Consider the following 14642-nt stretch of genomic DNA (forward strand, 5'->3'; position numbering starts at 1 on the left):
CTCCGGATCTGTCCCCCATTGAGCATGTTTGGGACTGGATGAAGCGTCGTCTCACGCGGTCTGCACGTCCAGCACGAACGCTGGTCCAACTGAGGCGCCAGGTGGAAATGGCATGGCAAGCCGTTCCACAGGACTACATCCAGCATCTCTACGATCGTCTCCATGGGAGAATAGCAGCTGCATTGCTGCGAAAGGTGGATATACACTGTACTAGCGCCGACATTGTGCATGCTCTGTTGCCTGTGTCTATGTGCCTGTGGTTCTGTCAGTGTGATCATGTGATGTATCTGACCCCAGGAATGTGTCAATAAAGTTTCCCCTTCCTGGGACAATGAATTCACGGTGTTCTTATTTCAATTTCCAGGAGTGTATATCGATCACCCTGCACAGCTGTCGAAAGTGGTTGGCCGGTGAGGTGCAAGTCCTCAGAATGTCATCTGGAACAGACTATATGTTCGCACCACATGACTTTGGTCCCGGTGGACACATCGAGCAACTTCTGAGCTTAATGAGATGATGAGCATACATTTATTGGTCGCGACTGACCTTCGTGGCAAGATGGATGTCCTTTCTACCGTTCCACAGGCGCCCCTACTGGTGCATTACTTTCATCCGAAATGCTGCATTCCATTCGAGTGCGTGCATTCCACCTGAAGGTGGCGCTCATGGTAACACTGCGTGCATTTACAAACATCATCAAAGGTGACGTTCCAGTCAATACAGAAACAGTTATAATAGCAACGTACCTACACGACATATCAGGGCAATGCAAAACTTTTGTTGATGCGTATATGAGTTAACATGTAATGGCTGCAAATCTATTTTGGGATCATGCAACAAGTGTTAATATGAGATACGAAAAACGTACATGAATACTGAATACTAAATCCACCAACACCATGTATGTAGAACATCCAGTAAAAGGAAATCATCACCGCATGATATAAAAACAGACGTGGCAATCTAATGCCATAAAAACAAAGTCAACGGAATGTTCACTCTACAAGAAGAATATTTCATACAGAAGGTTGCAAATAAAATTGAAAATATGCTTACTGATCAAAACAGCAATAATAGAAAAACAATATTCAAACTTAAGCACAGTTTACCATACCACCCACACTCCCTCTATCGTCACCTCAACACCTAAAGCCTCAACAGCCCTAAAGCATATGAGTAAGGATATGCGTAGTGTGCTTCTGTAGTGTCTATATGTAATGAAATGTTTAAAGGTGACAGTTTAATTCTGCGTCTCCTACATACACAAGATACATGAAAAGTACGTAAAATGAATGATGGTGTAAAAAACTAAACTATAGAGATTTAAATAGTTAGATAATTAAGACAGCTGTCGAAAATCACTACAGATCTAGCAAGTTATGTGTAAGTTAATGATTTTCATGTATGCTGTAGACCACAAAAGATCGCCTTTGGGAGTATGCGGAACGCGTTTGGGATCTGAAAATAAAACATTTATTTGCAAAAAATTGAATTTTCACTTATCCTATGATTAAGTGTAATCGTAATAGCAACTGAGGAGAAATGACTATAAATGCTAATAAGAAAAGGAATGTAACTATGGTTTCCCTTCTTCATCCATTGAAGTTTTAGATGAGTGATGTCAAGTATCTAACACGTTAATTCCTTTGTAAAGTAATCAGACATTTGAAGCTGTTTTACATATTGGAGTTCCACTTTTTAAGGAATGGAGGGTGGGGTTTATTGGGTTATTAAAAAAATTTTCTTTAGTTCAAGGCAAATGGGTCGAAGAACCTGGGAATGCTAATTGTTTATCACAGCTGACAGTACATTATCAATAGTACGAGAAAAAATATGAAGGGAGATACCCTGATTGGCTAGCACAACATACGTTATATTAGATAGTCGTGGGACGATACTGCTACCAGGAAGTATTTGTTCATGAGGACACACCATATTTTCGCATCTGATTAATTTATAGGTCACAAAATTTAGTGAGACGTTGCACTTAGTTTAATTTCCTCATCTCGCAGTGGTATTTCGACCTAGTGAACAATTTGTAGCTGATGACTTTCTAAAGTACACTGAAAAGACAAAGAAACTGGTACATCTGCCTAATATAGTGTGGAGCCCCCGAGACCACGCAGGAGTGCCGCAAGACGTCGTGGCATGGACTCGACTACTGTCTGAAGTAGTGCTGGAGGGCTGTCCGTAAGTCCGTAACAGTACGAGAGGATGGAGATCTCTTCTTAAAAGCACGTTGCAAGACATTCCAGATATGTTCAATAATGTTCATGTCTGGAGAGTTTGATGACCAGAGTAAGTATTTAAACTCAGAAGAGGGTTCCCGTGGCCACTCGGTAGCAATTCTGGACGTGAGCGGTGTCGCACTGTCTTGCTGGAATTGCCCAAGTCCGCCTGAATGCACAATGGACATAAATTTAAGCAAGTGATCAGACGGGACGTTTACGTACGTCTCGCCTGTCGTATCTAGACGTATCAGGGGTCACACATCACTCCAACTGCACACTCCCCACAACATTACAAAGCTTCCACCAACTTCAACAGTCCCCTGCTAACATGCAGGCTCCATGGATTCGTGAGGTTTTCTCCATACCCGTACACCTCCACTCGCTCGATACAATTTGAAACGAGACTCGTCCGACCAGACAACATCTTTCCAGTAATCAAGAGTCCACTGTCGTAGATGGCGGAGTCAGGCAAGGCGTAAAGCTGTGTGTCGTGCAGCCATCAAGGGTACAGGAATGGCCCTTCGGCTCCGAAAGCCCATATCGATTATGTTTCTTTGAATGTTTCGCACTCTGACACTTGTTGATGTCTCAGCATTGAAGTCTGCAGCAATTTGTTCGAGGGCTGCGCTTCTGTCACGTTGAACGATTCTCTTCAGTCGTCGTTGCCCCAGTTCTTGCAGGATATTTTTCCGGCCTCACAAGGGAACCTCCCCATCGCACCCCCCTCAGATTTAGTTATAAGTTGGCACAGTGGATAGGCCTTGAAAAACTGAACACAGATCAATTGAGAAAACAGGAAGAAGTTGCGTGGAACTGTGAAAAAATAAGCAAAATATACAAACTGAGTAGTCCATGGGCCACATAGGCAACATCATGGACAATGTGAGCTCAGGAGCGCCGTGGTCTCGTCGTAGCGTGAGCAGCTGCAGAACGAAAGGTCCTTGGTTCAAGTCTTCCCTCCAGTGAAAATTTTACTTTCTTTATTTTTACATCGTTATTATCTGTCCGTTCGTTCATTGACGTCTCTGTTCACTGTAATAAGTTTAGTGTCTGTGTCTTGCGACCGCATCGCAAAACCGTGCGATTAGTAGACGAAAGGACGTGCCTCTCCAATGGGAACCGAAAACATTTGATCGCAAGGTCATAGGTCAACCGATTCCTCCACAGGAAAACACATCTGATATATTCTATACGACACTGGTAACGGCATGTGCGTCACATGACAGGAATATGTTGTCGACCCACCTAACTTGTACACTTGGTGAATGGGTAAAAAGATTCTTCTACCTTGCCCGATTTAGGTTTTCTTGTGGATGTGATAATCACTCCCAAAAAAGTGATAAAACACAATAGTTTGTCACATAAACTGAAAATAAAAAAATTAAATTTTTCACTCGATGGAGGATTTGAACCAAGGACCTCTCGTTCCGCAGCTGCTCACGTTACCACGAGACCACGGCGTTCCTGTGTTCTTAGAGTCCTTGATGTCACCTATCTTCCCATGAACTACTCAGTTTGTATATTTTGCTTATTTTTCACAGTTCCACATAACTTCTTCCTGTTTTCTCAATTGATCTGTGTTCAGTTTTTCAAGGCCTATCCACTGTGCCAACTTATAACTAAATCTGAGGGGGGTGCGATGTGGAGGTTCCCTTGTCAGCAATGTCGGAGATTTGATGTTTTACCGGATTCATGATAGTCACGGTACACTCGTGAAATGATCGTATGGGAAAATCTCCATTTCATCTCTACCTCGGATGTGCTGTGTCCCATCACTCGTGCACTGACTATAGCTCCAAGTTAGGTAAATCTTGATAACCTGCCATTACATCTGCAGTAATCGATCTAACAACTGCGCCAGACACTTGTGGTCTTATATAGGCGTATTCTGCCTGTTTACATATCGCTGTATTTGAATAAGCGCTTCTGTGTAGAAATACTGCTGGAAAGAAACTGATCACCCTCAAGGACTGTGTTCATTCGTACCAGGGTATAATGTATGCATACTCTAGGGTTGTAATGTTAGTGATCCATTTGTCACGGTCACCGACGTATGGATGACTCCCAGAAGGCCGGTCTGTGTATCGTCTGTTTGGAGTCTGCAGGTAGTCACTGTGCTGAGTTTAGAGACGAACAGTGTTTGTATGATTCTCTCTAGAGTTCGACAAGTACGTTCTCCTGTTGAACAACTTCAGCCATCTCAACGGGACCGCATTATGCCTTGTTGGAAGTGGAACGGATGTATCGGTGGACTGCTCCACACGTTTGGCACAATGTACCGGTGGTAAGGTGACCATAGTATATCGGCAGTGTGGTGTTGCTTTCAACAGTGTTCTGCAATATCCCCACGCCCGTGGAACCTGTTCTGGACGTCCGAGTAGTACAAAGCACGTAAATATCAACGCAGTATGCGAGTGGTCGTGGCCGACCAAACATCATCTACGGACGAAAATCTGACATTTGTTGGACCTGCTGATCATCAGGGCCCGATGGAATTCGCCTACTTGCAGCAGGATTACGACCATTTGTGCCTCTGACCAGTCTACCACTGGTACCACCACACCGCCAAGCATGTCGTGAAAGAGTTCACCAGAGAGTGTAATGACGCTGCGTTGTCTTCATTGATTAATACTATATTGCTTCACATGGATTAGAGTGGGTTCGGTCAGTATGCGAGTGATGGACGTACAATGGTACGACGAGGACCTTGTGAGCTGCCTGTTGCAGAGGGCATCCACCTACGACAGAAAGGGCCAACCACAGGCTTCATGATGTGGGTTGGGCCATCAGTTCCATCACACGATCACATTTGGTATTTCTGCAGGGTAATGTAACCGGTGCCAACTACACTGCACATTATTCCCGTAATACTGCTATTTCTTCGGTAAGAGGGCAGCGTGTTTTTTCAGCAGAAAGATGACGTTGCGACGCAAAGTTCTCTTCGTGGTGTACAAAAACTGCCCTAGCCAACAAAATCGCCGGATCTTTCACCAACTGAACACCTATGGGACATCATAAAGCGATAACTTACTCGTTCTCCAGGGCGTGCTGGAACCACTACCAAATTGCAGTAAAAGGTGCAAGATGTTTGGGGAAGTTTATCGCAGGTTGCCATTCAGCACCGTTATGGTAATTTGCATACGATAATACAAGCATGCATTGCTGTCAGAGGGCGACACACTTTGTGTTGATAAGACTATTTGTGCACCATTTATTATGACATAAGTGTTTCATTGGACTCCTATAACGATGAACCACCTGTCATCTTATTTGTCAACAAAATGACCTTGACCTAGAGGGCGTTGCGTTTTTTTACGGGAGTGTACTATCACCACAAGAAAATAGTGGCATAGGGTGCTTGTTTGAAGCTGGTTCGTAAATGCACTTCTGAGAGCCAGGTGGCGTACTTAGCGTCCTTCTAATCTAAACGCTAAACTATTTTAAGCAAATACTAGTGAAACAGAACTTACTGAATGGTTTGGACTGTTGTCGTTGAATGGTCACATAATCAGAGGGAAACGATTCGGAAACTAGTGAAACCGCTCTATGCTGTTTGTAATCCAAGAAACAACCTTCAAATATACGCAAAAGCAGCCGTGGCCGCATGATAGTGCGAGGTAAGGTGACGGTGTATTGGGTGCCTCGACTGTGCGACAAGGCACAGGTTTGAGTGTAAATGTGAGTAATGATTGCGTTTATGCCATAGAAAGCAGTTCCTGTTCCGATGGATTCCGCAGAACCTGCGATCGGAAGTCATAATTTTTTTTAATGTCGCCTCGTAACACATCAGATTCTTGGTTGCCGGGGCAGTTGTTTGGAAAAAGAAAAGAGCCTATAGTGAGTTTGTGACCGTGTCTAACGGATAAGTATAATCGACTCCGAATACGCGATGTTAAAACGACATTATCACTGGACACTCGTATTTACTAAAATATAGATTTCATTGTTGTTAAAGTGATTCTTGATTCTTAGACACAGAGAGATGTATTCTCTCTAGACACCAAATATGAGGCAGTTATCCGTGCATCTAACAAATTTTCGCCCGCATCTCGTGGTCGTGCGGTAGCGTTCTCGCTTCCCACGCCCGGGTTCCCGGGTTCGATTCCCGGCGGGGTCAGGGATTTTTCTCTGCCTCGTGATGGCTGGGTGTTGTGTGATGTCCTTAGGTTAGTTAGGTTTAAGTAGTTCTAAGTTCTAGGGGACTGATGACCATAGATGTTAAGTCCCATAGTGCTCAGAGCCATTTTTCTAACAAATTTTCCACGATTAATCTGAACACTGTCCAAGAAAATGGAAACCTTTATCTTCATAAGACCCATGATCCATACTATGAAGTTACGGCTCATCCATCGGTATACCCTTGTGGACCTCAGAAATGATGTGTAATTGGTACTTGGCGACTTACCAAAAAGTAGATCGCTCCCCATAGTTCCATGTGAATTTAATGCCGGTGTCGTGCAACGTATAACTTAATGAACTGAATTTATTAAACAGTGGTGGCCCTAGCAAACATGACATCTGGGTGCTGCTGTTCACAAGATGATAAAAGTTGAAGGTTAGTGAAAGTACTAAATAAAACAAAGTTCTTTATGAAACCGTATTTATAGCAATTCCCTGCCGTCTTCAACTTAAACACAAATGCACAAAGACAGCAAAATGTTACCTTCATTGTGTACTAACGTAGATTACCACGGGATTAAAATATCAAAATCTTGGTAAAAACTGGGTAATACATTAAAGTAAACGCCATATTTGCAGAAACAACTAATTCCATGGAAATCACACAGTGATTGCACTATATTTATCAGAGAGGAATGAAATACCTAAAAAAAGAATCATGCATGTCCCCACTATCTTGATTGAGCACATGTTGAGCTTGTGGTTGTTGATAAACACAGTTGAATAAAAAATGTGAAAGTCCAATGTTGAGCTTGTGGTTGGGAACGAAGGTTTTCGTGACGGCACTTACGTAAACTTCGTCGGTTTTCTTGCCGCATCAGTTCGGGATAAAATCTCAAGCTTTCGACGATTACCTCTATCGTCGTCGTCAGGAGCAACTGATTGTCTTCACTGCTGCTGTGGTAGCCTTTTTTATAGCCCGTGGACGCCTCCTGGTTGGTCAGCGATTACTTACTGCTGTCGCAGACGGTGTCAATGTGTGCGCCGGTGGCGCCACCGCTTCCGTTGGAACGTAAAACTTGGAAGGAACGTCTCTGCTGCTTCTCTGCATCAAGCGCTCGTTTCCATGCACTGCTCAGATGGTATTGTTCTTTTGGATCATTCTTATTTCATCAGCCTCTTTAATAACTGAATCTTAGTACGTGAAGGCATGGGACAGAATTTTTGTATCATCGAACAATATGTTCGTGAGGCTGTGCTCCGCAATTGGCGATTTCTCCAGTTCTCTACTTTTAATATGGCGTTGGTGTTCTGCACAGCAGTCGGAAACGGTAAGAATCGTCTGACCTATATAATTGCTTTCACACTCACAGGGGATATTATAAACTCCAGGGACCCTGATGCCAAGATTGTCCTTAACAGGGCGCATCATCTCCTTCATTTTCTAAGGAGGACGAAAAATCGGTCTTATACCCCGTCCACGCAGGACTCTTCCTATTTTGCTGGAAATAGCGCCACAAAAACGAAGAACCGCAATCGGTGTTTCCTTCTGTGAGTATGCAGCATTTTCACGTTTCCTTGTTTTGGAGATCGCTGCCTTCATATCGCGTGCACCATAGCCAATCTTTCGGAACACATACTTCACATGGTTAATCTCGGACCTTAAGTGGTCCTCGTCAGAAACAGTTTTTGCTCTATATACCATCGTGTTAAAAACGACTGTCTTCTGAGCAGGATGATGGAGACTCTGAACCTGAATGCACAGGAGTGTGGAATCAACTATACAGGTCAGACCATTCGTACCGTTTCCGACCGCTGTGCAGAACACCAACGCCATATTGAAAATAGAGAACTGGAAAAATCGCCAATTGCGGAGCACAGCCTCACGAACAAACATAAAATACTGTTCGATGAAACAGAAAATTCTGTCCCATGCCTCCACGTACTGGGATTCAGTTATTAAGGAGGCTGTTGAAATAAAAATGAGCCAAAAGAACTTTAACCGCGATAGCGGATACCATCTAAGCTGTGCATGGAAACGAGCACATGATGCAAAGAAGCAGCTGAGACATTCCTTCCAAGGTTTACGTTCCAACGGAAGCGGTGGCGCCACCGACGCACACATTGACACCGCGTGCGGCAGTAGTACGTAATCGCCGACCAGTCACAAGCCGACCAATCAGAAGTCGTGCACGGGCTATAAAAAAGGCTACCACAGCAGCAATGAAGACAGTCAGTTGCTCATGACGACGACGATGGAGGCAGTTGAAAGCTTGAGATTTTATCCCGAACTGACGCGGCAAGAAGACCGAGAACGTTTTACATATGAGCTTGTGGTTGTTTAGAAACATAGTTGAATAAAGAATGTGAAAGGCCCAATGTCAATCTGCAGTCTAGGCATTCTGCCGTTGCTCACCGTCCATAGAATTATCTGTATCTATGAGTGGCTGCTGTAGTGGCAACAGAATTACAAGTCATGTGGCCTGCACCGAAGGTTGCTTCTATCAAAACCCGGAATCTAAGTCCCATTCGAAGCGGAAATGTTACTTGTCGGGAATCTGAGATGAGTCTATGTTATACAGAGCTATTCCATCAAGAAGCAGACATTTACTGTATCTTTCTGAGTGTGAGCCTTGTGCAAGATTTTGATTGGCAATGAAAGTGATTCTTCTGGGTGCCAACCCATCACATCCATTCCAACAATGCAACAATCTCCTTTCATACTCAGTTTTAATGTAATTAACCAATCACGCGGTTTTTAGTACTGGAGTCGTAAACAGGCAACCTCTGACTCATGTGTCTGTCCCATTTCACGTTTCAGCAAATCAAGAGTTCTCCATGCTTTCATAAGTTAGTTCTTTTCTCCCATTGCAGAATTTATCTATACACTGAATCGCCAAGGAAACTGGTATAGGCATGTGTATTCAAATACAGAAATATCTAAACAGGCCGAATACGGCATTGCGGTCGGCAACGCCTACATAAGACAATAAGTGTCTGGCGCAGTTGTTAGATCAGTTACTGCTGCTACAGTGGTAGGTTATGAAGATTTAAGTGGTGTTATAGTCGGCGCATGACCAATGGGGCATGACATCTCCGAAGCAGCCAAGAAGTGGGGATTTTCCCGTACGACCATTTCACGAGTATACCGCCAACATCAGGAATCCTGTAAAACATCAAATCTCCAACATCCATGAGGCAGGAAAAAGGCCCTACAAGGACGTGACCAACGACGACTGAAGAAAGTGTAACCCTTCGGCAAATTGCTGCAGATTTCAATGCCGGGCCATCAACAAGTGTCAGCGTGCGAACCATTCAAAGAAACATCACCGATATGGGCTTTCGGAGCAGAAGGTCCACCACTCGTGTACCCTTGACGACTGCACGACACAAAGCTTTACTCCTCGTCTGGACCCGTCAACACAGGCATTGGACCCGTTGATGACTGGAAACATGTTGCCTGGTCGGACGAGCCTCGTTTTAGTTGTATCGAGCGGATGCCCGTGTACGGGAATGGAGACTACCTCATGAATCCATGGACCCAGCATGTCAGCAGGGGACTCTTCAAGCTGTTGGAGGCTCCGCAATGGTGTGGTGCGTGTGCAGTTGGAGTGATATGGGACCCCTGATACGTCTAGATACGACTCTGACACGTTACACATACGTAAGCATTCTGACTGATCACTTACACCCACTCATATCCATTGTGCGTACCTGTGGACTAGGGCAATTCCAACAGGAAAATGTGACACTCCATACGTCCAGAATTGCTACAGAGTGGCTCGAGGAACGCTTTTCTGAGTTTAAACACTTTCGCTGGTCACCAAACTCTCCATATATGGACATTATGGAGGATATCTAGGATGACTTGCAAAGTGCTCTGCAGAAGAGATCTCCACCCACTCGTACTCTTACGGATTTATTGACAGCCCTGAGGAATTTATGGTGTCAGTTCCCTCCAGCACTATTTCAGACATTAGTCGAATCCATGCCACGTCGTCTGGCGTCACTTCTGAGTGCTCGCGGGGGCCCTACACGATATTATGTGAGGTGTACCAGATTCTTTGATTCTTCGGTGTATTTTCCATTGGTTGCCACTCTCGCAGTTTTTTAGCAGAGCCAATAACATGTAACTTGGTGCCATCCTGATTGCTGTGGGTGCCGTCTCTCCACTCACTCCATTTCGCTTTGCACCATCCTGGTCATATCCCTTCCCATAATGCACGGTTCCTGCAGGGTGCAGATCTTACGCATCCTTTGTGCATCCTTTAAGCTGTCCTTGTCAGCCGGTGATTCCCTCCCCACCTTGCGTCGGTTAACCCGCTGTGTTGAAAACGGTGGACAGTAGCTTTCCATTGTTTAGGACGCAAACGTGGATAGGCTCTCTCCGGAGGAGCTTCGCCCCCACTCGATGTACTGATCCCAACTTCTACCTGGCTCCTCCTACCCCTCTTGCAGTGACATTGCCTGTCCTTTGAAGAGGACTGCGAGCCCCATAGTGGCCTGACACTTGTTCTCCCTTAACTGATGGCTTCTGCTCAACATGTGGTCGATACGATTCCAAAACACTTATTTAAACAACCCTCCAGAAAAAGAAATTAATGTGGAAATTTAGCAGTTAGATGTGACAGTCACTGATGTTAACTTTATCCATGCTCTTACTCTCGTTTCTAGCTTGTAATTAATTTAGACTGGTTAGGTTTATCAGTTTGATGGCGTTTGATTATGGTGTGTATCAGTTTTGACTAAAACTGTCACGTAACAGTACATGTCCTTCACTGTCATTCAATTAACACTGTTACATAAAACGGCCTGCAACGGTTGACGCAAATATTTGGGTAACTTCCATTTATATTTTCTTTACTGTATTCTGTTTTATATTCGTTCTCAGTAGAAAATACATTTTCCACCAATTAGTCTAAGCATGGCTTCTCGTCAGGTGCACGTCATGCGTTTCTGCATTACACAATAATATTTGAACGTTTAGTGCCACATTGTTGTATTGTTGCTATGGTAAAAAATGTTAATGTGGCTTCTTTTATTTGCATATAAAATGAAACAGTTGAGTACAACATACGGCGCTACGTTTTGCTATATAGTCCTTTTGCGTTTCCAGGTCAATGTATAAGCTGTTGCAAGGCAAAGAGCACACATGCTCTGAATAAGTTACTAAGGCATGAGTGCCGTTTCCAGTGTAGCAGCATATACGTTGTTCTGGATAAGAATAAAGACCAGAGCAAGACAAAGCGCCTTGCACGGGAACACACGTAGGTGACGTTCGGGTATTATGTAATACCATTTTTTTTTCTACCTGTATCTCCAAATTTAGCTCATTCTTAGTCCTCAAACGCATTTAACCATAAACTTCAACTATTCGGCAATACGTATTTATTTTCATGACAGTAAAATAAAAAAAAAATTACCACAGAAAAAAATTTTAAGACTGAGTTGCACTTGGAGTTTTGTGTGGGATAGTTGGGGAAATAGTTAATTTTATTTATTTATTTAACCAGATCTGATTAGGGCCATTACACCCTCTCTTACATCGGACCAGGGTTTCGTATATGCAATATTTTTTTAACATCGTAATTACCTAAATAATAACAATTTTAATCTGACAAAAAATACTAAAATGATTTGACTGACTATAAAGTAACAAACATAATACTGGCAGTACTTATACTACTGCTGCTACTGTTGCTACTAGCAATAATAATAATAATAATAATAATAATAATAATAATAATACCCCGTGGAGGCCCGGGAAAAGAATAGGCCTCCGGTATGTTCTGCCAGTCGTAAAAGGCGACGAAAAGAACAAACCACTAATAGGGCTAACCCCCCTTTTAGTGTGATTACTTGGTTCAGGACAGAACTAAAGAAGCCTCGGACAAGCGCCGTCATGGTCGGGGACGACGCTTGAACCCTATGCCCGCCCACAATGGTAACGACACTGCTAGCCAACTGGATAATGATTTAAATCCAAATAGAGGTGTTTTGCAGGATATGCTTCCTGCAACCACCCTAGAAGGAAAACAAAGACAGAGGATGAGATGGTCAGATGAAGTTAATCGACACCTCATGTTCTGTTATTACCAAGCAACAAACCTAGGAACCAACACAACTGGATACAGATCACAAGTATACACAACATTTATTACCAGATACCCAGAATTAAAATTTTTAACAGAACAACGACTAGCTGATCAGATCCGTGTAATAATAAAAAATAACAGGATACCCCAGTCAGAATTAGAAAACATCAAACAACAAGTACAACAAATACTAGAACAAAATAATGTGCAATCAGAAGAAGAAGAAGAAGAAAATACAGTAATGGACTCAAACATCCCAGAGCAAACAAACAAAGAACAACACACATCAATTAAACAATCAGAGGAAAACGACATCTTAAGACAGCCACCAGAACAAGCACAAATAGAACACGAAGTGACACACATGTTAGATATAGAAGAGAAATTCAGCTGACATATATAGAATACAAAGACACAAATACAGACATTAGACCATTCTTGCATACACCACCAAATAACCCACAAGTCGAAACAACAATAACAACTATCAACACAATCATACACAACAAAATAAATGAAAATACAACAATGGAAGAGTTACAACTACTGGTTTATGTAGGAGCACTCACTACACTAAATATACACACTAGGCAGAGATCAGAACCAACCAACACACAGAAGAAACCCACAAAACCAGCATGGCAACACAGGCTACAGATCAGAATAGAAAAACTGAGAAAAGACATCGGACAGCTAACACAATTTATAAGAAATGAAATATCAGACAAAAAAACGAAAAAGGTTAGGTAAAATCTCACAACAAGAAGCAATAGAGCAATTAGATGAAAAGAAGCAGAAATTACAAGCATTGGCCAAACGACTTAGAAGATACAAAAAAAGTGAAAATAGAAGGAAACAAAACCAAACATTCAACACAAACCAAAAGAAATTTTACCAGACAATAGATAACACACACATTAAAATAGACAATCCACCAAACATAACAGACATGGAACACTTCTGGAGCAACATATGGTCAAACCCGGTACAACATAACAGGCATGCACGGTGGATACAAGCAGAAACAGACTCATACAAATGATACCACAAATGCCTGAAGTGATAATTTTACAACATGAAGTCACCCGAGCAATTAATTCTACGCACAATTGGAAAGCCCCTGGAAATGATAAAATAGCAAATTTCTGGCTAAAGAAGTTCACCTCAACACATTCACATCTAACTAAATTATTTAACAGTTACATTGCAGACCCATACAAATTCCCTGATACACTTACACATGGAATAACCTATCTGAAACCTAAAGATCAAGCAGACACAGCAAACCCAGCTAAATATCGCCCCATAACATGCCTACCAACAATCTACAAAATATTAACCTCAGTCATTGCACAGAAATTAATGACACATACAACACAGAACAAAATTATAAATGAAGAACAAAAAGGCTGCTGCAAAGGAGCACGAGGATGTAAAGAGCAACTGATAATAGATGCAGAGGTGACATATCAAGCTAAAACTAAACAAAGGTCGCTACACTACGCATACATTGATTACCAAAAAGCTTTTGATAGTGTACCCCACTCATGGTTACTACAGATATTGGAAATATACAAAGTAGATCCTAAATTGATACAGTTCCTAAACATAGTTATGAAAAACTGGAAAACCACACTTAATATCCAAACTAACTCTAATAATATCACATCACAGCCAATACAGATTAAGTGTGGAATATACCAAGGAGACTCATTAAGTCCTTTCTGGTTCTGTCTTGCTCTGAACCCACTATCCAACATGCTAAATAATACAAATTATGGATATAATATTACTGGAACATACCCACACAAAATCACACATTTGCTATACATGGATGATCTAAAACTACTGGCAGCAACCAATCAACAACTCAACCAATTACTAAAGATAACAGAAGTATTCAGCAATGATATAAATATGGCTTTTGGAACAGACAAATGTAAGAAAAACAGCATAGTCAAGGGAAAACACACTAAACAAGAAGATTACATATTGAATAACCACAGTGACTCCATAGAAGCGATGGAAGAAACAGATGCCTATAAATATCTAGGCTACAGACAAAAAATAGGAATAGATAATACAAATATTAAAGAAGAACTAAAAGAAAAATATAGACAAAGACTAACAAAAATACTGAAAACAGAATTGACAGCAAGAAACAAGACAAAAGCTATAAATACTTATGCTATACCAA

This window comes from Schistocerca nitens, chromosome 1, assembly GCF_023898315.1.
Source record: "Schistocerca nitens isolate TAMUIC-IGC-003100 chromosome 1, iqSchNite1.1, whole genome shotgun sequence".
In the NCBI taxonomy this organism is placed as follows: Eukaryota; Metazoa; Arthropoda; class Insecta; order Orthoptera; family Acrididae; genus Schistocerca; species Schistocerca nitens.